The sequence below is a fragment of the Lepeophtheirus salmonis genome, chromosome 7, assembly GCF_016086655.4.
Source record: "Lepeophtheirus salmonis chromosome 7, UVic_Lsal_1.4, whole genome shotgun sequence".
Taxonomy (NCBI): Eukaryota; Metazoa; Arthropoda; class Copepoda; order Siphonostomatoida; family Caligidae; genus Lepeophtheirus; species Lepeophtheirus salmonis.
Genome location: NC_052137.2, coordinates 952,144 through 978,363, shown reverse-complemented (window position 1 = coordinate 978,363; position 26,220 = coordinate 952,144). Strand labels below are relative to the sequence as shown.

Below are 26,220 nucleotides of genomic sequence, written 5' to 3'. Positions count from 1 at the left end.
TGAACATTTTGATAATCCTGATAGCACTTGGAAAATCCATTCATGACTCGCAAGGACTCACTGCATATAAATAAAAAAACAATAATTACGTTAAAAAAACAAAACATAATAAATCAAAAATATAATTCACAATTTATGGTCCTAAACAAACCGTCCATTTATATCATGCAAAATCGACTATTCATTGTAGATGGTGATTTTACAGAACAGAAATTATTTACTTTTTAAGCATAGATTTGATAAGCTTTAATATTGAATTTATCTTGGAGGAAAGAATTTGATTACATTGCTATATTATATGTATATTTCCTTAACTTGGAGCAACTGAGTATAGAGCCTATACACATTGATTTAAAAACAATAATAATTTCTCTCGAGAGTGTTGTCCACTAAGCAACGTCGCTTCATCTTGATCATATTGGTTTTTCTATAAAATTTTTTGATAATTAAGTAGAATAAATAAGTGCTATAGAATAACACATGGGCAGGTAAGTATATATGGTACTTTTTTTTAAATTAACCTAATTTTCAGTTAGTACTAACCTTCAAAGACAGCTGTCAAAATGTCATGACAATCTGTTCTTTAGTTTTAGAGTTATTGTGGTTAGTGTGACACTACTTTTGTTATTTCCAAAACAATGGATCAAAAACAATTTCGCGTTTTAATGTTAGACTACTTCTTGATTGGAATAAATACCGTTCTAGCTAGTCAATGGCTTTAAAAATGTTGCTATGACTCTGCTTCATAAAGCGAATAAAAAAATGAAAAATATATAATAATAATAATGATTTAACAAAACCCAATTTGCAATAAAAAACATGTGTTTCACTTTTGAGCCCATGATTTATATCAGACACATTTTTTATAAATTTGATTCCGTTTTTGCAAAGATACATGTCCTAAAAATTAAAAAGATTTAAATACTTTTCTGCATATATTGGAATAATTGAAATATCTAAGTCTATCAATCAATCATTGGTTGCAATTCAATTGAAGCCATCTCTTAAAAACATTGTTCTGGAAATAACTTCATCAGATTCATGGAAAATCCCCCTCATTTCCATTGATGCAATTGGAATAATATCTTCCATTGTGGTTTTATATATACTGTTGAATGTGATTCTCTGCTTCAGGAAAAACTATCATGATAAAAAAATGGCGTCCTTGTTAGATGACACCCCCTTCCAAATCTCTAAAAACATTCAAAAACTATTTGAGAAGACGATGTCTGATGGATCACAAGAACTACATTAGATGGTTAATAAATTTGGTGTCTACCGATCCCTAGTATTTAATTTACTTCTTTTTTTCTAAACTTATTTATAAATTTATTTCATTACATAATCGACAAGACGTTTGAAATTATATCAAACACATCAAAAACTATATGATTTTTTGTAAAAGAAAACTAAAAATGATAATAAAATAAGGCAAAAGAGAAGTTTGATAAGCCATAAATAATTCCGGTAGATCTCAAGCAGTGTTTATAAGCAATGGAATAGTCTAATTTTTAGTTTATTTTCGCTCTTTTTTCGTTATTTATGCATTCGACTTTATAGTGTAGCAAAGTATGGACAATTTGTAGAGCTAACATTTCACAAACGTAGTCTTGGCAAAATGTTGGAGGCCATAAATGTACTTAAGAATAGTGAATTTTAGGAGCTTAAGAATCTCATTGCATGATAAATGACAGAAGGAGCAGAAGTTGCTCTGAAGTAAAATGTTCTTAACATATTTTGTTATCACAGATCCTGCCCCGACAAGTGTTGATGAATCTGTATCATATCTTTTCAGCCACAAGAACATGTAACTGGTTTCAATCTCAGTTGTAAACACAGTTAGTAACTGCATGTCTCTCGAGAAGTAACATGTAACTTGACGAGATACCTTAAACAATAACCAGAAAAAATATTCCAATGCTTGACTCTCTGCAGCACATCAAGGATGGGGTCAAAATCTACAAATTTGCGCCATGATATCTCATTTACAATTAAGTTGTACACTCAATCCTTTTCGTACAAAAGTGTTAGATGTCAATGCCAATAGCCTAAACAAATTAGGACAGAACCCCTCATTTACGTGGAACATTGACATTCAGGCCTGTATTTATGAAACAGCGGGTAGTTTGAGCTTTGCTAAAAGAAATCTGTAGTACGATGAACTTTTTAGTAGGTACTGACGGCAAAAGTCTTGAATTTATTTGTATAGGAGCATTCGATCTTTTCAACTGCATCACGGAAATGTTGCAGTTTAGAAAGGTATGGCTGCGTTGAAGAGACTATGTGTTTCACATTTGTCAGAGGTGTGAGTTTAGCCTTTGTTTCTTGCTCCAATATTTTTATCATCCCATATAAGTTTTTCGGATTTACTGGGTGCAGAGACTGTAGAGACAAATATGCAAATGGTATCTACGAAACAATGTTTTTTAAAGCCCTATATCTTCATATAAGTATATATCATAACCACACCTGCTGAATGTCTTTCAAGAAAAATCAAACGAATTGGGCTCTTATCTTGAATACGTCGTAGAAAAATCAAAATCTAAAAAATGCCAGCAGTTGGCTTTCCAATTGTTGGAACAATTTATTATTATTCTGTTATTATTATTCTTTAATTCTTCAGGGGTGAAGATTTGAGGAGCAATAAGGGTAGATCCCCGTTAGACTCGGGATTGATTGGAGGATTGGAAACGGAGTGATTCCTGTTTATGTTCTTGCTTGATAATGAGTAGAAATTGGGGTTATTTTTATTTATAACGCAGTTGCTTGCAGCTGGTTTAATGTCAGTTACATGATTTTCCTTCCAAACAATCTTTAATAGTCAAGTTTAACATATTAATTTATGATAACTTATTTTACATACTGGAAAATCTTACAATTTACAAACCTGTGTATATTTTAAGTTTTGTCCGTACAACAGCTGACATGAAATCATGCGATAACAGCCACCCTTCAGCAAATATATGCGCATATATTTATATATGATGCAGCTGTTAAAATCGCATAAGTGATGATGAGTGTTGTTGTTGCAATGTAAAGTATAATTACCTCATTTGCTCTTATGTAGACGAAACTTATTTCTTTTTCAATATACTTTTTTACTTTTAATTGCAATAAAAATGCAATTTCGTTTACAGAAAAATGTTTTTTCCTCGTGTTTTTATTTTTGCAGAAGATGAAAGAAGTGCAATCTTTTGATTATCAAGTAAATTATTTCAAGTTTCATATCTCTTTTTTGTTGTTTTGTTTTTTATAAAAAAATGTACATAGTATGTACTGGCGTTGGGCTACGTTCTGAAAAGCCTATAACAGTCTGATTTTTAGTGTAACAAATTTCTTTGTTCCACTAAATAAGTTCGCTATGGACCGGTCCAAAATAAGTTGGTCTAAGTCTGTCCCACGTCCTAAGATTTATTGTATTATACAACCTTTCCTTGGAAAAGAGATAGAAAAAAGCTCCAAAATACTTTTAAAGTATAAAATTATTATTATTTTTTTTAGAATCGTTGACAATTTAAAAGGAGCAAGTTCAAATCAAACCAATTAATGTTCAAGACACTGATTAGGAGAAAATAAGGAGAAATCTCGGAAGCTGACAACGAAATACAATGTATATTTTTGTGATAGTGAGGTAATGCCATGGTCCCAAAGTAAAATTCTGTCTGGATTGGTCTTACAAAAAGATCAGACTGCATCAGTATTGTTTAAAATGTGGCCCATACCAAGGTTAATAGAAATACAAGGTTATACCATAATGCGTGTACGACTGATGATTGACTTCCACTACGCTTTTTAATAGTAACATCATAAAGTATTATTGATTGCATTTTTTGGGTCAAAATCTGTCTGTCATGCCCAATAATCGTTACTATACATCAAATTGAAAATTCTAGCAAACCCGATTACATGATGGTCTAACCTTGTATTTTTATTGACCTTTGTCTATACTAATTCTAAATATGAATTGATGTTGATGTTTTTTATGTTTTAAAATGGTTGTTATTGGTATAATAGCGTCATTAAATGTGTTTAATGTTGGATCATTAAATACATGAAGTGAAATACTAATATAGTATATTAGCTATCATTCATTATTTTCTTCGTGTAAATATTTTTCATTTCTAGCTGAACGCTAAAAAAAAATTTGATTGATAAAAAGACAAAGACTGAAGGGGGGAGACTGATTAAGAAATCAGTCCCTGGACCGATTCAACATCAAATTTATTGCTTTAATCATATTTATATAGCTCCTAAATTGGTCCATAGATTGAATTTGGAAAAAAGTGTTCACGATTTGACCAGGATTAAATTTCGAATAACGGTATAACATCGTAATTTTTCAATTTCGGACTGATACAAATCATTTAAGACCTGACGTCATAGATTTACGTGCTTATAAGGTTACCCTTTTCTTGCCCAACGAGGAAAGGCGTGGTCTTAGCCCTTAAACTCCTCCTTCCTAAGAAGCAATTGGCTTGTAAATGTTCCCATATTTGATTACTGTACATTGCAGAGTCTACATTATAAACTAGTATCTTTTTCATCAGATATTTTTGAGATGCATATGATATTTGTAGGTATATAGAGAAATAGGTGCATGCACTTAATTATTTATTAATAAATTATAAATTCCTGTGCAAAATCACTCTGTAAAAATAATGAACTTAGATACAACAAAGGAACAAGTAGATACTAGAGTTGAGACTCGATCCAAGACCGTAGTTTATTGGTTTTTTTTTACAGTTCGGACTTAACCCAATTTGGAGCAATCAAAACTCCGATTTTTTTCCTTGTTCATATCTGTATTATATAAAATAATCTATGACGTCAGGGGGGACAAAAGCTTGAAAAAATCGAAAATAAAACAACCTTTTACTTTAATGAAAAAAGGTCATTTAAAACAAATATATATATATTTGTTCTCTCAAAAAGCTGTCATTAGATGAACTTCTTTTAAAGAGGTAATAAAAATGTATATAGGGCTATATTTTAATTGGACTTTTCCAAAATATGAAAAAGTATCATTTGATAAATATAGTAATAATATTTTTTCTGTGTTCTAAAAGAATACTTATTAAGTCTCCATGGGGAAGGGGGTTGGGGGGTGTGAATAATGCGAAAAAAATAACTACGTAGTTTATTAATGACCCCTATATGGTTCTTTATTTCTTAATCAATCTTGAGAAGTAGGTTTTTTTGGTACCCACATCAAAAAGCAACTAAACAAACATGTCGTGGTCCTTAAACTACAGTATGCAAAAAAGATAAACAAAGGACGCGAATCTATTTTTAACGTAGCAAAATGTTGTAAAGAAATTTTAAATAACTAGTGTTTTGAATTTTTTTAAATCATTTTATTGTTTGTGAATAATTTATAAATAATAAAGTTATAAGTATTTTTAATAATTTTACGGTTTATAAGAATCTTGTTATTATTTTAGTGCCAGAATGAATTAGTAACTTAAGAAATTTAGATTAAATTTTAAAAAAGAGGGACTTTTTCTGACAAAAAAGTTATTTTAGATACAGAAAGATACACTTGTTATCTACAAAAGCCGTCTTTACATAGCATTCTTTCAAAAATGTAATTAGAAGTTATTTAAAAAGTCCAACTTTTTACATACAATAAAACTTCTTTTTTTTTTTAAATGTCATTTGATTAAAATATATATATATATATTTGTCTTTTCAAAAAAGGCCTCGTATTCTAACAAAAAGCACGTGTTTTTAGGGGAAGGGGTAAAGAAAATAACTTAGTAAGTCCAAAGTAGGGGAACACTGGGGTTATGAATGCGCCCTTGTGGTGCATCAGTTCTAAATCCATCTTGGACCACAATCAAGAAAATGAAGAATGAATACTTCATTGAAAGATTTCAGTTGGTTATTTCATTTGATATATTTATGCAAGAAGCCAAAGGCTCACACTATACTTGCAGGGCCTTGGCTAGGATTCTTCTTCGGAGGGAGGGGTAAACTTGACGGGTAAGACCATCACTCTTGAGGTAGAACCTTCAGATACGACCAAAAATGTGAAGACTAAAATCAGGGGTAAGGAAATAATTTCTCCAAATTAGTAACGTTTCATCTTTGCTGGCGAGTAACTAAAAGTTGGAAGGACTTTGTCTGATCACAATATTCAGAAAAAGTCTACTCCTCTTCCTTTGATTGAGAGGTGGTGGTATTAAGCCAACATTCAGGCTTTTGGCTCAAAAATACAATGCAGACAAGGTGATTTGGCACAAGTGCTAAGCTCGTCTTCACCCTTGAGCAACTAACAGCCGCATGAAAAAGTGTGGTCACACTACCAACAGCCACCCCAAGAAGAAGCTTATGTAAACTAGAGGAATGCTTCTGATTGTTTATGTAATATGCAAATAGAATTGAAGAATATATGGTTGATTTTCTATTTAAACAGAAAAACAACAACTTTTTTATAAAGTTTTTATGCAATTTTTTTAGAATAGACAAAATTTGACGAGATAATAATTTTTTGGATCATTTTGTCAAAAAAAAAAAAAAGTTTTCAGGAAAGACGCAATTTCGAATACAGAAAACTGTTAATTTTTAAACTGTGTCAACAACCAAAAATACTTGCGAAAAAACTTTTTCTTTCGACAAATGTGTAAGACAATCTTGTAGTCAGGGGTGGGCGTAGAACCCGCCCTGCAGTTACGTACTAGCATCTACTTCACAAATCAGTTATTCTTGAGTATCATGGATGATATTTATTTATCACAGATACGGCCTTTAATACAAAAACCGATAACTTCGATTATGGAGTCAAATATTCAAAATCTATACATAATGTTTTATAATTAGAAATGAAAAAATGAGGGCATTCGGTATCTAAAAAATAACACTTTAACTAGATGACATCAGCAATAATGTGATTTCCATGTAAACCAGCTTATTTTCTGTCGACGTAAGTAAGTAAATATCATTAGAGTTGTATAAAATATGACGTACCGTTTTGTAAAAATATAAGAAACTGAACAAATATTTTGTAACTCCGATGATTTTAAGAGTGCCTAGCTGTTGTTAAGTTAAAGCTATGAGAAGAAGGAAATAAACCCAAATCCTACTCTGTATCTAGCACGGTCAAATGAAGGCAAGAAGGACACCGATATTCATCATTAATTGTACTCTACGTCTAACAAGCACTTTTTCTAATAACTCCTCTAACAGGTCCTCCTATGTGTTACTTTTTGGTTTTTATGAGCACACACTCAAGTGATTTCTTTATATTCTAATATTATCTCTTCAATAATTTAAGAATAACAGCTATGGAAAATATAAAAACACTCTTAAGATTGCAAAGTGCAAGTGATAACGTCATGTTTTCAACAACTTTAGCTAGCATACTTATACCCTTGGTGTTAAGGAAAATGAAGAAAAAAATAACAAACACTTGATGAAGGAATATTTCTTATTTTTTACGGAGAGTGGCAGCGGAAATGTGTTATGAGATTTTTAATTCCTGTAAAAATGTGCACGTTTCTATATATCTAGCTACTTTTATAAAAATGATATTTGAGCGCATTTTGAAGTGTGTGGAGACTTGCCTCGTCCCAGAAAATCTGTAATTGTATCATTATAACAACCAAATTCATAGCATTATGTCGACATCCCAATAATCTGACATCATAGATACTATATCGTTTTTGATGCTCTCAAGAGTATATATTTATACGCTAAATATTATTCTTGAAATATTGTTACTACACATGAAAGCAATTTTCTGCAAAATAATCATGTAATTTATGACATTATACATTCAACCTTTGATGTTAGTTTTCAATATAAAATTATATCAATCATGCTACTACCTTTATTGTATCTCAAAAAAATTTTATACGATCAGAAACAGGAAAAAGAGCTCAGAAATCAGTTGATATTTAGCTATTTATTTCCGACTATGAAATGATTATTTAATAATTGAAAAAAAATTGTTCACAACATCAAAGGAGTTAATTATAATTAAATGATTAATGTATCTACATATATTTAATTCGAGCTATGAGGTCTACTCCTACAAAAGCCATGGAAGTCATGTTCAAAATGGAACAACCCAATTTAAGCATAAAAAAGAATGCATTTAGGGCAAGGCCAAGAACTATGGATGATATTCAAATATCGTGGATCTAAAGGAGCGCAGAAATACTCCAAAAATAATTAAGAGTATGCCTCAGTAAATTTGGTATACCCATAAAAATATATTTCATAAACCTTGTTCTCTACCTCCGTTTGTTTTGATAAAAAATGAGACACTCTTGGATCTGCATTACCTCCAATACAGGGCGTCCACGATAAATTGGAGCTATCTTAAAATTCAACCTGCTTGATAAAAATGGAATTTGGAGTGTATTTGTTAATATGAAAAAGTTAGACATGATATTAAACAATAACTTTATTCAAAATATCCTCCCTCAGCAGCCACCATCTCCTCCAAGGATTTGCATGCCCTGATGACTTCTGCGGAATCGGCAGCATTCCACTCCCTCGTAATGGAGCCCTTCAGGGCCGCGATGCTCTTGTGGGTGACCTTGCACACCTCCCTCTTCAACTTCCTCTACCAGTATTATTCACACGGATTGAGGTCGAGTGAGTTGGACGGCCAGGAGTTGCGATCCCAGAAAGTGATGTCGTGGGAGTTGAAGAGGTTAGTCGTCCTCATGGCGATGTGTGCGGCCGCTGAGTCTTGTTGGAATATGAACTCCCTCCCATCGACCGTATCCGTCATCCAGGGGATGACGAACTCCTCCATGACTTCGCAGTACCTTATCGCGTTAACCCTTTCCTTGGGATTGAAGAAGAAAGGAGGCATCACCTCACCGGTACTGCAGATGACACCCAGGGTCATCCCGGAGGCCGGGAACTTTGTGGTGAAGACCGCAGGGACCTCTTCTCTCTCTTTGGCAAGCCACCTGTCATTCTGGACGTTGTAGCTCTGTCGACAGTCCAGTTCTTCTCGTCAGAGAAGAAGATGATTCTTCCTCCATGGCTCTTCAGGTCATTGAGGAGACGCTTACGGTTGGTGAGCCTGGTGGCCTTCATGGATGCCGTGAGGACGTGTTGTTTGGCCATTCGGTATGACCTGTACCCGAGGTCCTCATTCACAGCCTTGGACACCAGCTGCTTGCTCACTCCACGGTTCTTGGTCAACCTGGACAAGGAAGTCCCCGGCGAAGCCTTGATGGACTTCCAGAGGCCTTCAAGGAAGTGGGGAATGCGGATTCGGTCACTTCTCATGTTGTGGGCCTTGCGGCAGACCTTCCCCCTCAACCTTCCTGGTACACCGTGGTCTTGGGGTAGTTAAGAAGCTTGTAGATAGCAGAGGGCTTGTGTCCCGCGCGAGCCAATTCGAGGATGGCATCTCTCCTTGCTTGTTACATGATGACTATTGTTTGTTGTCAAAACAATTGTGGTGGAAGTTATAGTGTATTGTTCACGCAACCTTTTATATTAGTATGATTTAACCCCGAATATCCACATTATGTATCTCGATGAAGTTTAAAGTAGTTCCAATTTATCGTGGACACCCTGTAGAGTGTGCCTGTGTATCTATGCTCCTTGGAAAATGAAATATATATATATATATCTTATTTAGGAAAATAAAATAATCTTAAAGCTATGTAGCAAATTTTTGGCATTCGATGGCTAAGGGTTAAGTGTTTTGTTAAGCATTAGTTCTTATTTTATGAGGAACTTCTTTACTACGATAATGAGAATATAACTGAATGATTAAATCTTTGTATTCAAAAGTAGAATGAAATACTAAATCATAGTTGTTGTTTTTTTAACGAGGTAGATTCCAAATATATATATACATTATTGGGGATACATTTTCCTCGGGATGAATTTGCCTTGGGATGAAAAGAGGGAAGTAAACATCCCATGGGTGAAAAGAGCACGGTGAAACTTTTTCAATCATAATATACAATGTATATTTCTTTGTTCGTGCGATAACGCCGTGACAAATGACTAGACTGATTTTGTAGACATAATGGGGATTTATTAATGTACATAGAAAAATATCTGGGTCATAATAAGTGGGTGGTGTTAGGTGTTACTAAGTGGTACACATGTATACCTATATATATGTAAATATTCACGTTATAATTTTACAATTTCTGTATTGATTTCCGATATGTTAACAATTTTGAAAATAGGCTTTTTTATTAAAGAACGAAAATACAGATACATAGTTTGGTAAAACTTTTTATGTCAGTCACAACATTGACCTGCCAAATCAGCCTGCCTTTAATATATATATATAGTATTGATAATATAAACAATAAAAAGTCAATCAAAGTTGTAAACACTTTAGTCATATTAAGCCACTTGAAGTCAACGACACTTGAAGTAACTCCTTTAGAGAAGAGTAAAAAACCCCAAAAACAATCATTATATAATATATATATAGTAATTACAGGGTATGTCAAATGTTTTGAAAAATATATTTGTGATAGTTCTCAAAAGATATTTCACCAAGTTAAACATTTTTATCAAAGATAAGAAAAATAAGAAATATTTAAATCAGAGGGTTTCATATAAAAGTCAATAAGAATGAAAAGTAAGGAGATTATGTTTCAATTAACACAGGGGAATGATAAAATTGTCGCTCTAAAGAAAACAACACTACAGATTTACTTTTAATATTTTATTGAAAAAATCGATTCAGGTAACTTAATTATTTAGTAAAGCTGACATCTATTCAGTTTAGCCACCAGATCGGCCAATACTCCACAGAAGGTGGGGATCAGGGTGGCTTTGTTGTTGTGGGAGGTCGCGTTGGTAATGTTCTTGACGTATGACCATACGAAGTAGTCCAGACGGTTCAGGTCGGTGGAGGAGGCGGCCAGTAAGAGAAAGCTACAAAGTCGTAGCACTCCTTCGGAAGCCAAGCCTTGGTCTCTTTGGACTTATGGGTCGGTGCCAAATCCTGATGCCACACCCAGTATCTGACAGCAGAAACTTGATTGCACCAAAGAATCACCACACTCTCCAGCACGTCCAGATACACTTTAATGTTGACTCTAAAGCCAACTTGGAAGATTTGAGGTGGCAAGATGTGACCCTCACTTGAAACCACTTCAAAGATCATAACTGTGGGCGGAAGCTTTACTTTATCACCCTGGACACGTCCCAGTCATTATTTCTGTCCGGGTTTGTATTTTGAGGTGGCTGGCAATGGTTATGTTCTCATACCTTGTATCGGTAATGATCATAAATTGTACAGCGGACAATTGTGTCACTTTTGTACATGATAGAAGGCTCATATCGCTTTGGAAGTCCTAAACAACTGGCCAACTAGTAGATGGTCTGCTACAAAAAAACTTGTTCGATCGTCCGGGACAGGCAAATTGTTCTGTTGAACAAGTTAATGCAGAGTATATGCCCTCCAAATGGACAAGTGCTCCCAACTCATGCAAACTAAGTTCGTTGTGAGATGTGACATAGTTTTGGGTTCTCCTTTATTTTTACTAATTTAAATCAACAGCCATTATTTCCTGTTTATTATTATTGTGCATGTGTAAGGCACAAAGTAAAATTTTGATAAATGTAGAATTTTATATTGCTAAAATCATACCATTTATAGCATATGTTAAATTTTTGAATCGATTCAGAGGTAAGAGGAAAATGAAAATAGAAACATTGGTTTTTGAGTACACAATATGAGCCTCCCTAATGCCTATGGCTAATACATGTTAGTTGCTATTCAACTCAGATTTTAAAGTCTTGATTGGTTTGCTTCTAAAAAAAGAAAAAGAAATAAAATAGGCTCTTGATGATGTTGTTATTGTAATATTATAATTATTACACCATTGCTCCTTACTCATTTAACTTTAAAAAAAAAAGAAGAGAGTTTTACTGTATGATTAATTATGTTGTGATTTATTTATGAGATCCGTAATTATTTTGTAAATATTTTATATAAACAATCCTAATTACCTACTAACCTATTAAACTCTTCATTATTTTTAGATTGTACAGGGTGAAGACACAAAATTTTAAAAGCCGTTTTCCTTTCTCCATATCTTTACTTTGTACCATTTTATCGCAAACTTTTTGGAGCAAAAGTTGGCAATTCAACAATTTTGGCAATACAGAGACGAACAGAAGCACAGATGGCCATGATGAAGTCTGAGGACAAGTTGTTCCACTGCTCAGTGATCACGGCCTTCAGGGGATCGACATTTAGATTAGAAGTCTTGTTTGTTTTGCCCTCCAAGACGCACCAAATAGAAAAGTTCAGGGGGTTCCCGTGGGGGTGAGGAGGAATGCTGCACCTTTTTGGACTTGTGTGCTTGGGCGCCGTCTTGGGTAAACAAATAATTGTTTCCTCAGGACTTTGTAGTAAACGTCCATGTTGATTTTCTCGTTACCCTTGAAGAAGTAGGGAAGGATCTTGCGTGCTGTGGGACGAGACGACGCCGAGGACCATGACCTGAGCTGGATGTTTAGTCCTGATGGTTCCCTCTACCAGAGCTATTAGTTAAGCGCCAAGAAGCGATCATTTCTCCTGTTCAGAACTGCGTCCACTTTGAAGATCTTCTTTTTGGAGATCGACTTGGGCGTGGAGGAGATTACATACCCTCTGTCGTTTTGTTTGTTGCTTCGACATTTTGATAGTAGAAAAAGAAAACAAACATCAAATTATAGCTTTTTTTACCTCTTTCGAATGAAGCTAACTACAAAAATTGTCAAACTTTTAGAACTGTGGCTAAACCGCCTTGAAGAAGATTCTAATTTTGAGTCCTCACCCTACATGTACCAGCCCATGAGCGTGTTTATTTGTTTTTGTTTTTTTAAGGTCTTTATTTTACAATATATAATATAAAAAAATACCCACCCACTTCACTTAGCGCAAAAATGAAATCACAATACTTTCTCATCAATTCTTAAATCCTTATGAAAAAGGTTTTTAAACTTAAGGTGAAAACCACGTTGTTTTCCTCTCAAGTCATTAGTTTCCCTTCTCGTTGGAGTTGGGTTTCAAGACATTTTTTTTCTATATTTTGGTCCAGATAGCGATCTTCGACCACAGACCAAAGTTTGTACTTTTTTAAATTGTAAATTTTATAGAATAAAGAAACTTATACATTCACATTGCTTTGTGTAAGGCATCAGGTCAGATGAACTGTCGAAACCTTTATCCTTTCCCTCCCTCAGTTAGAGAATTACCAGTATTATCAGTTCCTTACAATCCCCTCTAACAAAAGTATTATTGGACAACGTTTTGCAAAGCTGAAGGATATCTTCTTCCCTTTCCTAGTAGACTATATCCAGAGATGGATCGTTAAGGTCCTTGATATAACTGCAAAATAATGGCATAGGCTAAAAAATAGTCTAAACCAACAGTCAAATATTGAACAATGCTACAAATGAACAAAGTGGGGCCTGTGAATGTAAATACGTCAATTAGTAATAGCTACTTTTTTTTAAAAAGGTGAAAACTTACGTTTTACACAGTAAAATTTGACATATGTACTATTAACTTTATCGGTATTTGTATTCAACTTACGTTATTGCAGTACTAAAGAAAGGACCATCTGATTCTGACGAGATATATATATATATATATACTTTTTTTTTTCGTTAATGTATGTAGTTATTTTACTTGTTAGAATATTATATGTAAATAGACCATTTACATCCTAAATTTAGATTTATATTATATTAAAAGGATCACTTATTAGAAAAAAATGGAAGAAAGGTTTTATTTTCTGTACTGAAGTTTAATCATGTCTATTATATTTAATAAAAGGCCTAGGCGCAATCACTTATTTCTATCTACAATCAAGGAAATTAGAGTAACAAAAAAAATTATAAAACATCATAATATTTTATTGGTAAACATGTTTTTAAACTAATGAACAATTTTCTGTTTTGTTTCATACGTGTTTAGAAATTGGTAAACGTTAACCCAATTTGCTAAAATTTTGTTTTTGTGTTCTATTTACCTAACTACAGTACCAAAATTAGTTTGCTCTGATACTGACAAAGATTTCTAATTTTGGGGGCAACTGGACCACTCTAGAAGTAGTGATGTAACTCGTGTTTATATTCTAGGATTTGTGTCTGCTCATAAAAGACGTAGAGTAACCTTGATGATGTGTTGCAAATTTATAAATGTAAGTCTTGTTGGACTCAAAGTATTATTGAAGATCCGCATTCGAGTAATTATATTCAATCTATGTATGTTTCCTTCTCCTCTTCGTTACAGCTGCTTGTAGCTGATCTAATGAAACGTCATGACAGCTAAGCTGCTATCCTCCAAAAAAATCTTCATATTGTGAGGGTTACCATGTTAAATTTCAGTTTCTTTATTTTAACATCCCCAAAGTACTCATATTTTTGATTACTAGTTGAGAGTACACTGGCTCCTGAGTAGTGGACATTTTCTTTGCGGATTAAACCCTAGCACAAAGTTTTTCTACGCCTTAGTAGAATACAATATTGATTGTAAAGTTGTTGATTTTTTGCCCTATATGCAAAGCTTTATTTGATATTCTGACAAAAATCAAACATTTTAACTTAATATCGTACAATCCCTACTTATATCTGATAGGGATAAAATAAAAAAATAAAAACAAGCAAAGGGAAAACTACAAAAAAAAATTAGGTTTTGTTCAATTTAAAAAAAAAAAAAAAAAAACATTTAAAAGTCCTAATTAGCGACCATTGTTGAAGAAATTTGAAAGAACGTCGAGTTCAAAATTTGTGGGAATGGGTTTCTTGCTGCATCTGCAAAAATAAATAATCAATTGCATTTTGCTGATGAAGGCCTCCTCCTTAAAAGCACTAGGAAGATTCGCATCTGTGGTCACTACCTAATCAGTTTTAGAGGTTGAGACATGTAGATTTTTTTTTAGATAACACATTCGTACCAAGTACTTGTTTTATCGCATTTGTAAATAATGTCAATTGAAGTTTTTGTTTTCTGGCTAGAGAATGCGCAATTTATACTCTCATCCTCATTATTCGATTTATTCGTATAAATTGATGAAGTAGTGATTCTGTAGTGTAGTCATTTTTGCTTAGATAAAGTAAAAGGGTATTTAAACAGTGTTTTTGTATCGATGCCAGACATCGAAAGACTGGTCTGTTCAACCGTTTGGTTACCTGTTTTTCCGCTGCGTTTTTTCCCGACATAGTAGTTCCATTTTTATTCCTCTATTTTTAATTTACTCCAAAGCTATGAAAAAAGAAATTGGTGGTTCAAAACGCATAGTATCATTGTACTTGTGGTTTATACAGTTTGGAAGGCCAACTCCTCGATTATTCCAAAGCCTCGCATTCATTCTATAGTTAATTTGTTAAATTTCTCTTTTTTTGCTTTGTGTACCTTTAAATCATATACACAAGATTATATTCAAACATCTATTTAAAAATTAATATTAACTGAAAGATAATTTAAAAGATATATATATTTTAATACTAAATAGTTATTAAATACTCAATACACATATACTTAAGTAATTTTTTTAGTAATTCTGTCTTGCGTTAAAATATACAGATATATTCTAAATCCATAGGAAGTTTGTACCTCAATATCTTGGTAATTCTGATATCGTGCGGCCATTACTATAGGCCTATGTACTAGGAAATTATTTAGTATAAGAAACTGCTCAAATCATTTGTAAACAATGTTTCCAAGAATTTGAAGGAGTTTTGATGGGTCGTGAACATCTGCAAGGAAGCCTCGTGTTAACTGAGTAACTCATATTCGATTCCGATTCTTATTTATTGCTTTTCTATGTTATGAAAAAAAAATTCTAGAAAATTTAATATTTGAAATTTAATTTAGTTTATCAAAATTTATTTTCCGAAAAATTTGATTTTTTATTGAAAACAACTTTATTAAAATTTTTTTCCAAATATATATATTTTCTTTTTTAATGTTCCTTTAATTGGTTGCACTAATTAAGTATAACTAAGGATGATAGTATTACAATTACTCCATCTAACCTAGATATCTTTTGGTAAAATCCATATACATATAGTATATTTCTTTCTTTAGGAATCACGGGGCACGAACGTATACACATCAAGTGTGCTGTCTATGAGCTATGGCGATTCTTTTTTTCTTTTTTTTTTTGTAAATAGCTGTGGACTGTGGAAATTTTTCTATAAAAAAATAAATTTTATCTAAATGGCTGCAGATATTGGAAGGAATAAAATTTCAATAACTTTAACTTTTTGTGAACAGCTGTGAATTTTGGAAAAAAATGTAGTTTTTTGCGAATAGTTGAGAATTTTGAAAAAATATTAATTATCAAATTTATTATTTGAATTTTTTTTGCAAAAATGTAATTTTTCAAATTTTTATCTTATATTTTTTGCACATTTTTTCAAAAAAAAAATGTGCAAAAATCAAGCCTTCCTTATAATATAATCTTGTAGACACTCAGTTAGGAAAATTGTATTTTTAACTATTATTTAAAATATTAAAGAATTGGCGTGGGGAATTTTGTCTAGAATTGTATCGGAATCGGGATATTTTATATCCGTCCCATCAATAATAAATATATTATTATTTTATTCAGTGCTTCTTTTAATAGAGTAAAGATAAGCGAAAATTATTCCAACAGGTGTGCGCGTCTAAAACTGAACACTCCTTTAAATTTTACGCATGCACATATTCGTGATTTCATTGAGTTGAAACCGGTTTGTACTTAGTGGCAATGGTCTTGATTAGTTATAAACAAAACTCCAGTAAAATCTAAATAGTAACTGTGAAAGAACAGCTGATAATATGGAGAGCGTCAAGTCGCAATTTTGGAACTTTCCGCGCGTGGAAAAACTCCCAATAAAGCTAAGATAAATTCCGTTTAAAGGCAGTTTTCCTTGGCTACAGGCTTGAGAGCTTAACGAGGGGTTCTCTTGTAGACCTTAAGGCCATAAACTTTCTTAATTAGCCGGTCCATGGTCCTTCTGCTGACGTTGACCTCACTGAAGAGGCGGCTGACGGTGACCTTGCCTCTCTTATCCTCGACAGACTTTTTCGCGGCAACAACCATTTCGTTCAACCTTCGAGGCCTTGCCTTAGATCTTGTGGTCGCCTCAGGAGTCCCTTTGGCTACCACGCTGTAAACGGTGGTGCAGCTGCAGTTCAGAACCTTGGCAACTTCAGTGGGAGTTTTCCCCCACGCCAAAATTGCACTCGACGTCTCTCCATATTATCGGGTGTTGTTTCACTGTTACTATTTAGATTTTACTGGAGTTTTGTTTATAACTAGTCAAGACCCGTGTCCCGAAGTACAAACCGGTTTCAACTCAATAAAATCACGAAAATGTGCATGGGGTAAAATTTAATGGAGTGTTCAGTTTTAAACGCGCACACCCGTATAAAGGTTAATGTTAAAAACATTGCAATGCAAATCTTTAAAAATAAGTAAGGAAGCGCACCTGTTAGCTTGAATAAAAACATGATGATAGATTTGTCTTATTTCTCAAGGAAGATTGCGCTTTTTATTTTTTCTATTGCTGTATTCAAATTCCCTTTGCAAAATTTGCTTCGTAAAATCAGTTTATTAGGTAAACTCTTTGATGTTATATAGTTGGTTATAGAGAATATTCAAGTATACTAGACACCCCAGTGTACAAAAAAAAAGGGGGTTGCTACGACCACCACAAATATTGAGCACGTGATTTCTGTTTTGCTGCTTTGTTTAAAAGCTATCACATCGTTACTAGTATTGTATCCTACAACCATTTTTCCAAAAAAGAAACGGAAAAAAGTCACATAATCCTTTAGAAGTTTAATTATTTCCAACTATGAAATTATTGCTTCTAATTCAACTAATTAACTTTAAGAACACTGATTAAGATACAAAAATCAGAAACGTTCATCTAAAACTTGCTCCAGCATGACTAAATTATAAAAAAACATGATTTTTATACAATGAAGTGAAAACAATTTAAAAAAAAAATTGTGATATGTTTAAGTCATATGTCATCAATATTTTTTATACAATATGTCCTCCTTCAGAAGCTATAACAGTCTGTATACGCCGGTGTACAGATGGCATCTTTGAAGGCCTTGTACATCGCGTACACAATTACGACGGCAGTTCAGAGCTAATCCAAATTTGGTTTAAACGTGCGGCAGACGTTCTCCTTCAAGACACTCCAAACTGCAAAGTACTGCAGGTTGTTTTGTTGTTGCAGAAGTTTTGTTTCTTCTTGACTGTGTAGGGCTGTAATTCACTTTTTGATGTTGTAGCCGGTAGGGATGGAGATTTCAACGGTCTTGCAGCTGTCTCCACACTCACACTGTCACAGTGGTGGTTACACGAGCGTTGCCTTTTTGTGTTATTGCTCCGATATTTTGACACTTAATGACATGGGAATAAGGTCAAACTTGTTGTTTTTTGTTTCAGCTGTGGTTTGAATGCGTAATGAAACATCTTAGTTAACAATCACTTGGATAAAAATGTTATAAAATACTATGGTTAATTTGACATGACCGTTACGACCAATCTACTTAAGAATAAAAAAATAAAACAGAGCACATTCCACCTACTCTTTTTTTTTTTTTTTGCTTTTATGATCTCTAAACTGTATTTTTTCTCTACAAAAATCCCACCCCTACTTATTCTGTTCGTCATATCTTCATAACATTTAGTATGGTTATAATGTATGTATCATTGTAGAAAAAAGCAGAAAAAAAAATAGCAAGTCTATCTAATGACATTTTGCAAGAATGATATTTACAATGTACATCTATGTATTTATGTATAAATGTAAAAAGCAGTACATGCAATTTATCATTTTTTATTATTATTTGTTTTCTTTAAATAAAGGAAAAAGTATTTTGAATATGTACATATACATATATGTATATTATATTATATTTTTCCATATGGGAATTCTACTTTAAGATAAATGTATGTTTGGTTATGAAGTAAAATAAATAAGATTTTTTTATATGTACACATATATATAGACTAGTATTTTTATAATGCAAAAGTTGATATGCCTTTCTTTACTTGCTCGGATATTAATTCGATTGCAGGCATATACATGCATGGGAGGAGGCAAAGGAAACTGATGGGAATCCTGCATCATTCTTGCACATCGTAATTAATTCTGAGTTATTTCCTAGGGTTTTTAAACACTCTAAATAAATAAAACTCTGGAAAAAGGCTTTTGAACCATTTACCTTTGTTTTGTGTGATTTCATGTAGCTTGACGTAGCTTTTATCAACTCATACGCCCAGGATTCATTTTGAAGTATTTAGAGGGGTCCTAAATGCTTTGTGAAGTGGCGGTGCTGGTTTTTAACTTGCATAGTGATCCTGCCTTCAATCTTAAACAACCCATGGGATCATGGCCCCATTTGAAGTTTTTGGAGGGCCTAAAGGCTTTGTAAAGTGGGGGTGGTGGTTATAACATCCTTGGTGGCCTTACCATTGAACAAAACAAGTTTGAGTCTGGAGCAATATGATTCTGTTAGTAAATGATTAGAATTTTTCCCAAGTGCAAATTTCCAATACTTGGCAATTTTCTTTAATGGCAATTTTTAACTAACAATTTTCCCTCAGGCAATTTTCCTAGAACTCATTTAAACCCTTTTTATTAGATCACAGATCATCAGATTAGAGATCCTTTGTGTTATTTATATATAAAACTAATAAAAAATTCCAAAATCACAGCTATTCAGAAACAATTTAGTTTTTTTGAAAAAAGATTCCAAAAATTCACAGCTATACAAAAAATCATAGCTATTCACAAAAATAATTTTTGTATAAAAAACTTTTAAAAAACCACAATTGACAACAAAAAAATTTAAAAAACTGAATTTGAAATATTTTGAAAAACAACGACAAATATGAAACTTGTTTGAAAAATTAGGGAATTGTTTTTGTTTTTTTGAAGAATTAAACTTTTTGGAATTTTGGATGGTATTATTATTTTTTTTTTTTTTTTTTTTTTTAGGGGGGGACTATAATTGTAATAAATCAATTATAGAAAAAAAAAACACTGGATGAGTCGTTTAGGAGCCGAAAGAGCCGGCTCTTTTTAGTGAACCGAGCCGAAAGAGCCAGAATTTATATCACTACTCCATAGGCAAAAAAAAACTCAGTTATCCAAAAAAAAATTGGTGAAGCTGTTAGCACCCCTCAAACCTCCAAGATGTTAGGCACTCTTTGCCTGCCAATCCCCCAACCATTGTTATGTAACCGCACCCCCATGAATGATAGTCACTAGCCGCTAATGTTCTTGATATGATTTACTAAACAAATCTCTTGATTTGTCTGTTTTTTTGTTTCTTTGTATTTTTGACTGAATTTTAATTAAACATGCAAGTGTCGTTTCTTCTTTTTTAATATATATTTTTTTAACCAAAACATGATCAAGGGGTTGCTCAGGAGGTGGGCTGAAGCAAACCCCTATAAGAAGAGTTACGACGCCATGCAAATGTCCGACGTTAGCTGATAATCAGCAGTAATAAATTTGTTGCCATATTCAAATCTTATGAAGTAAAGTAATTTTCCCAATAAATCGAGCTAAAATCCCGAAATTAAGATAGAAATGCCTTCGTATAGCACTCTTAAATGCTCGAGCAAATATAGAGACACTGTTGCCACGTTTTTTCTTTCTTTCAAAGGGATAAGAGTATCTCAACGAAATGGATACTAGGAATGAAGAGGGCCAATTGGAAGCCTTCCAATCATTATTGGTTGTGTTCAAACCACTTCGAAAGAAGCCAATTCCAAGGATTAGACCACTCCAAACCGATAAGAAAGGTTTGTTTTGGGCTATTCCTACCCTATTCAGCCTCGTAGAGCCTATGTTGCAAAGAGAAACACGGGATTCTAAAAAATCAGATGAGAAAGGAGAAGGTAAATTAACATAAGAAAAATTGTATTTATGATACTTTTTTTGGGGTATTAGAGCTAAGCAACATATAATTAGTCTCCCATGACAAAAGATATGCTGATCCTCGTTTGGAAGACTCTCCATCAGATAATAACCAAGGACATCTTCTCTCTAGAAAATTTATCAACCATTGAGGAGGAACATTTTGATCTTGAACAACATCAAAAGAGGATTTCTTATTGCTTACAAAATTTAAATAAATTGTTATTTCTGTACTTAGAGTCAAATAATATGGAATCATATTGCCAAAATCATTTTTATCATTTCTAATCATCCATTAGAAAGCTCTCTATTGGAGGATATAATGGAATTTCCTTTGCGTACAAAATTTGATGAAAGTTTTCCGGCACATCCTGAGAAATATATTCCTATTAAAAAATATCAAGTAAGATTATATATTTCTTGGCTACGTTACCTATTATGCTATTGGTAATGATCATTTTATTTCATCTATTATAGAGCTTTTGCAATAATTGAAAAAGGTAAAATACATGAATTACTCTCTTCAAATTCAACTAGAAGTTTGAGAAAAGAAGATTGTTATAAAATCTATTTTTTTGACATTATAAGTTTTTATAAAATCAAATATTTTTGGCATTCTTAAAGCTAGAGCATTATTCCGTTTATTTTAGATTGAAAATATGTGTATGTGTTGTGATTTTATAATTACAAGCAATTGCCTTTATTTTCTATAACTTCCACTGAAAATGAATGAAGATTTGTTCAAGAACATAATTATCATTTCAATGGCTCCTCTGACAGAAAAAGTTTATAAAACAACATAAATTTAAAAATATTGTATTAAATAATCATCGAATCTAATTGAAATTGGAAGTCCTTACGAACAGATATTTAATGAAAAAGGTAATTCCTAATTGCCATAAAACCTATATTTAATTTATAGTTTTGGTCATTCATAATTGCATGCAAACATTTTGTGTAAATGTTAGTTTTCATATTTATTAAGTATATGTATAATAGAAAAAGTCGTCTCATCTTATATTGTACTCGTAATGTTATGCTATTTGAATTAGTTATTCCAATTAAAATGAACGTATTAGGATATTTAAAAAAAATAATATTATCATTTAATAATGATATTATTAGACTTTATCTACTTTACTTTCAATGTAATTAATTTGAGTTGTTTGAGTACTAAATTGTAGTTAAATAAGGTTGACCCAAGATGTCGCAACTATTATTATAGGGCTCTGGGCTGGTGTAGCTGTAGCCCCCCCCAAAAAGGAATTTTTGCTTTTTACAAGAAAATTTAATATTTAAAACCAGAAAAATTATATTTTTCACAAAAAAATGTAATGTTTGAAAAAAAATTTACTTATTCAAATTTTTTCCAGAAAAATATAATTTTTCAAATTTTTTTTCAGGAAAGTTTAATTTTTCAAATTTTTTCTATAAAGATTTATATTTTCAAAAGTTTTCTAGAAAAATTTTCTTTATTAATATTTTTCAGAAAAAGTTACTTTTTCACATTTTTGTCCGGAAAAATTTAATTTTTCAATTTTTTTTCGCAAAAATTTAATTTTTGTAATTTTTTTCCGGAATAATGAAATTTTTCAATTTTTTTTCATAAAAAATGAGAGTTTTTAAATCGTTTCCAAATTTTTTTGACGATTTTGATTTATTTTTTACTTAAGCCAAGAAAACTCACAAACGCACGCACCCAAACTTGTAACTTTACTTTTGAGACTTCAGTCGAGCTTATTTCTGAATAATTAGGATTCTACTAGTGGTCGTAAAAATTACTTGTGAACAGCTCAGTTTACGATATACCCATAACGTTGAATTTCTATTTGATATATGTCGACAGAATTCTACAAAAGAATGATCATCATCACATACAATTGTTAATATGGAAGTGATCTCTGTTTGCTCTCCAATTGGACTTATATATAAATGTTTAAAAACAAGTCATTTTACTGACTAAAGGGAAAAACATTATGCTCTTGTTTAATCATCGTTCCTAATTTCCTTCAAAGTTTTACAGTGAAGACACAAGATAAATAAATTATATTAGAGGTTGAGACTAATCGACTTCTATTATTAATATTTTATCAATTTTTTTTAAATGGTTGAGCTCTATCAACTTGCGCACATCTTGGATAAATAAAAAAATGGTAGTAGGTTATAATAATATTCTAGGCATTTTGTGACATATATAATGGATATATAGACTGATATTATGTCAAGGACGACTCCTTTACATCTTGACATCTTTAACAGTGTCATTAATATTAATATTGGGAAGTGCTTCATCTACTATTTGTAATAATTCATAAGTATCTTTAGAAATGCAGTATCCCAGTTATCAGAGATTAGAATACTGCCAAATGACAGTTTAATAATAAAAAAATAATCACGAAATAAACGAAGACTTTATCAATAACAACAGATACCTTAACTCAAAAAATAAAAAAAATTATACTAATCCTCGATGAAAATATTAGTCGTTAGAGAAAATAATATAACACATGCTATTATAATATTAATCTAATAGAATTATTATGTGTAACTATGGATAGATACAATAAATATTTTTTAGTAATAATTATATTTGTACTAATTTAATTAATCATTTTCGATGAAACTGATACTACAAGTATAATACCTAATTTCTTGGAATTCCTCCTATCTATTTGTACAATGAAAACATATACATAAAAATCATTCTTAGAAAGTTTGTAATCATAATATTAATATAATATTGTTTGCTTGATTCTAAGCGAATAGTATCAGCATATTTAAAAAATCGTAACTACGACAATAAAATTAATATTCAATTAATCCGAACCAAATTATGGTTTATGAACAGTGAATGGATAATGCCGATAATTAATAAATAGAATAGGTATATATTTAGCATTAAGTAATATAGATATAAATTATATTAGCAACTACTCATCAGTTATAAGAAAATGAAAAACACGTAGTTCTTGTAATATACACACGCTTGTTTTTAGCGTTCATGTCCTATAGTTCAAGTTGAAAATCCTGTAGAGAAAAACGCGTGCAATGAGAAGGGGGAGAAAAACTCATGGTATCATTGTTTAAAATACTGATGTGATTATCAGCTGCCTGCTTTATTGTTATTTTTGAGGGTATAACGAAGTATTTATTAGCAAAATGTTTAATAAAGATATACTATGTATAATTGACTCAGACGTTTTTTATACGTTACACTAGATTTGAAAACGTCACACTCCATGAAATTGTTCATAATTCATTATGAACCATATTCTCAGAATAATAACTAATGAAAAAACAAAGTAAAGTGTTTCAAAATATATTTGAAGCTCCAAGTTTAAAAAAGAAGGCTTAAATTAAATATAATCTACATACTAAAAAATACACCATCATACATTTAAGTTATATATAAAAGATTAAGCAATTAGAATCATATAACTAATAATAACAATACATTATAAATACAGAACATTAAAATGATAGAATTATCCAAATTATATTTCTTGTTCAGACATCGGAATTCATTTAAATATGTCATAACTTTAGGTTGCAAAACACAAGCCAGACGTAGAGTTTAATCAAAAGGATCATCACCCCCTTTTTCTTCATGTGGAAGTTGCTATATACAATTGTGCACAGGATAGATATATCTCCACCAATGAGATCTAAATAATTATTAATAATAAAGTAAATGTCAAAATCATAAATATACTAATAAATAAAAAATGTTAGATTGAAGTCCATCTCTTCTTCCAATCTTAGAACGAACAGCTTTTAGAATCCTACTTTCATTTATTTCATGTTTGTCTGAAATAAGAAAAGTTAATCCATGCAGTCATATTTTAAACCTTAATTACTTATCTTAAATATAAAAATAAGACTACTTTATAACTAATAAGTCAATTCAGGCAACCATGACTGAATTAATGTAGTTTTCTAACGTGACATCGTAAAGATTTAGTGCAAAAGCTTAATTTAATGATGGTTCCTCGGGAAGGGACGGATTTACCAGTGTATTTCTCCATAAATTTTTGGGACGTAGGATAATTAGCAATGGATAAGGGTATATTACATGCAATAAGCATCTTTGTGAGATCAGAGTTAAAGTTTGAATTGATGTATTCATCATTAACTAGATTTTTTTAGATGAATATCCATGCTCTTGATATGAGATGAGGATAATGAGTGGTGTTTAATTCTAGACGGGTGACTAAAGGCACATTGAGATGCAGACCAAAAGAAATCATGTGTGAGCATGTCCTGACGCGGGAATGAGTTATGACGAGATCTCCTGAATCGTTCCCTGCACCCAAGCCTATCATTATCAAAATTAAAAAACTCAAAGGGGACAACAAGAGCCCTGAGAAGAAGCCTGGCCAAAAAACAACACGTCAAAAGTGGTGTTTAGAGAACTAGACGAATTTCTGGACATGGTCAATGTGTCCTCCTCAGACTGCAACACTCTTGACTAAAGGCAGCTGTGGAAAAGGAGTAAGCTGGTATATCAGAATAATGCAAGAAGAAGATCTGCCAAGGATTAATGCCTATGATAGATGTTGTGTAATTCCCTAGATATAGTCTTCTGGGAATATAATTTAATATTTTTTCAAAATTCAAACCTGAAAAATTCGATGGTATCCCATCGGTTCTAAGGCTTTCTTGGAGTCAAGGGAAGAAATAATTTTTCCGCCTCGTGTTGGTATCATGTTGACTTGTGAGTGATAGATTAATCGTAGAGAGAAACACTAACTATTTTAGAAAATTTATTAAATTTTATTCCATATTTTATAAATTATTCAATATAGCTGTCTCCTGTATCAATTACCTTCCTTAGACGTGATTCAAATGCTTCACATTTGACTTCTATTATGAGTCGTTCAAGATGTCTGTAACAGTAACTTTTTCACTAAATATTTCTTTGCTTTTTGTTTATGTTTCCTGAACCATACCGTGTATAACAAAAGTGAAGTGGAGTCCATATTTTCTGAGTAAAGTTCAAGTTATCAATATTCGGCCCAGGGACATTAAAAAAGACACGATTCAGGACTCCAGCACTGGTTTATAAATATCTCAATTTCTAGGTATGTCCCTACTATATATGTAGATGTTTTTGTGCCATAGATGTTTCCAACCCCTAATGGAAATGAAATATTTAATGTATATATAATATGCATCAAAACATATACCTTCATATTTAATTAAAATTTTAATAATATATACTTTATATTTATACAAAAAACCATAAGTAAATACACAGACAATCTGTAATGAATTTATATGTATAATATACGAGTCAAATAATATATTTAGATAATTACCTCCATTTAATACATATTTACCTATTAAAAA

At 32.0% G+C, this 26,220-nt stretch overlaps 1 long non-coding RNA gene across 1 annotated transcript; it reads right to left on the bottom strand.

The window, feature by feature from the left end:
• Positions 1 to 24,469: 24,469 nt before the first annotated feature.
• Positions 24,470 to 26,005, bottom strand: LOC121122102 (uncharacterized). The gene is made up of 3 exons (XR_005865698.2): positions 25,697 to 26,005; positions 25,491 to 25,616; positions 24,470 to 25,415 (listed from the first exon to the last, which is right to left on the bottom strand). It is a non-coding gene; the product is annotated as an uncharacterized lncRNA (long non-coding RNA).
• Positions 26,006 to 26,220: the final 215 nt, after the last annotated feature.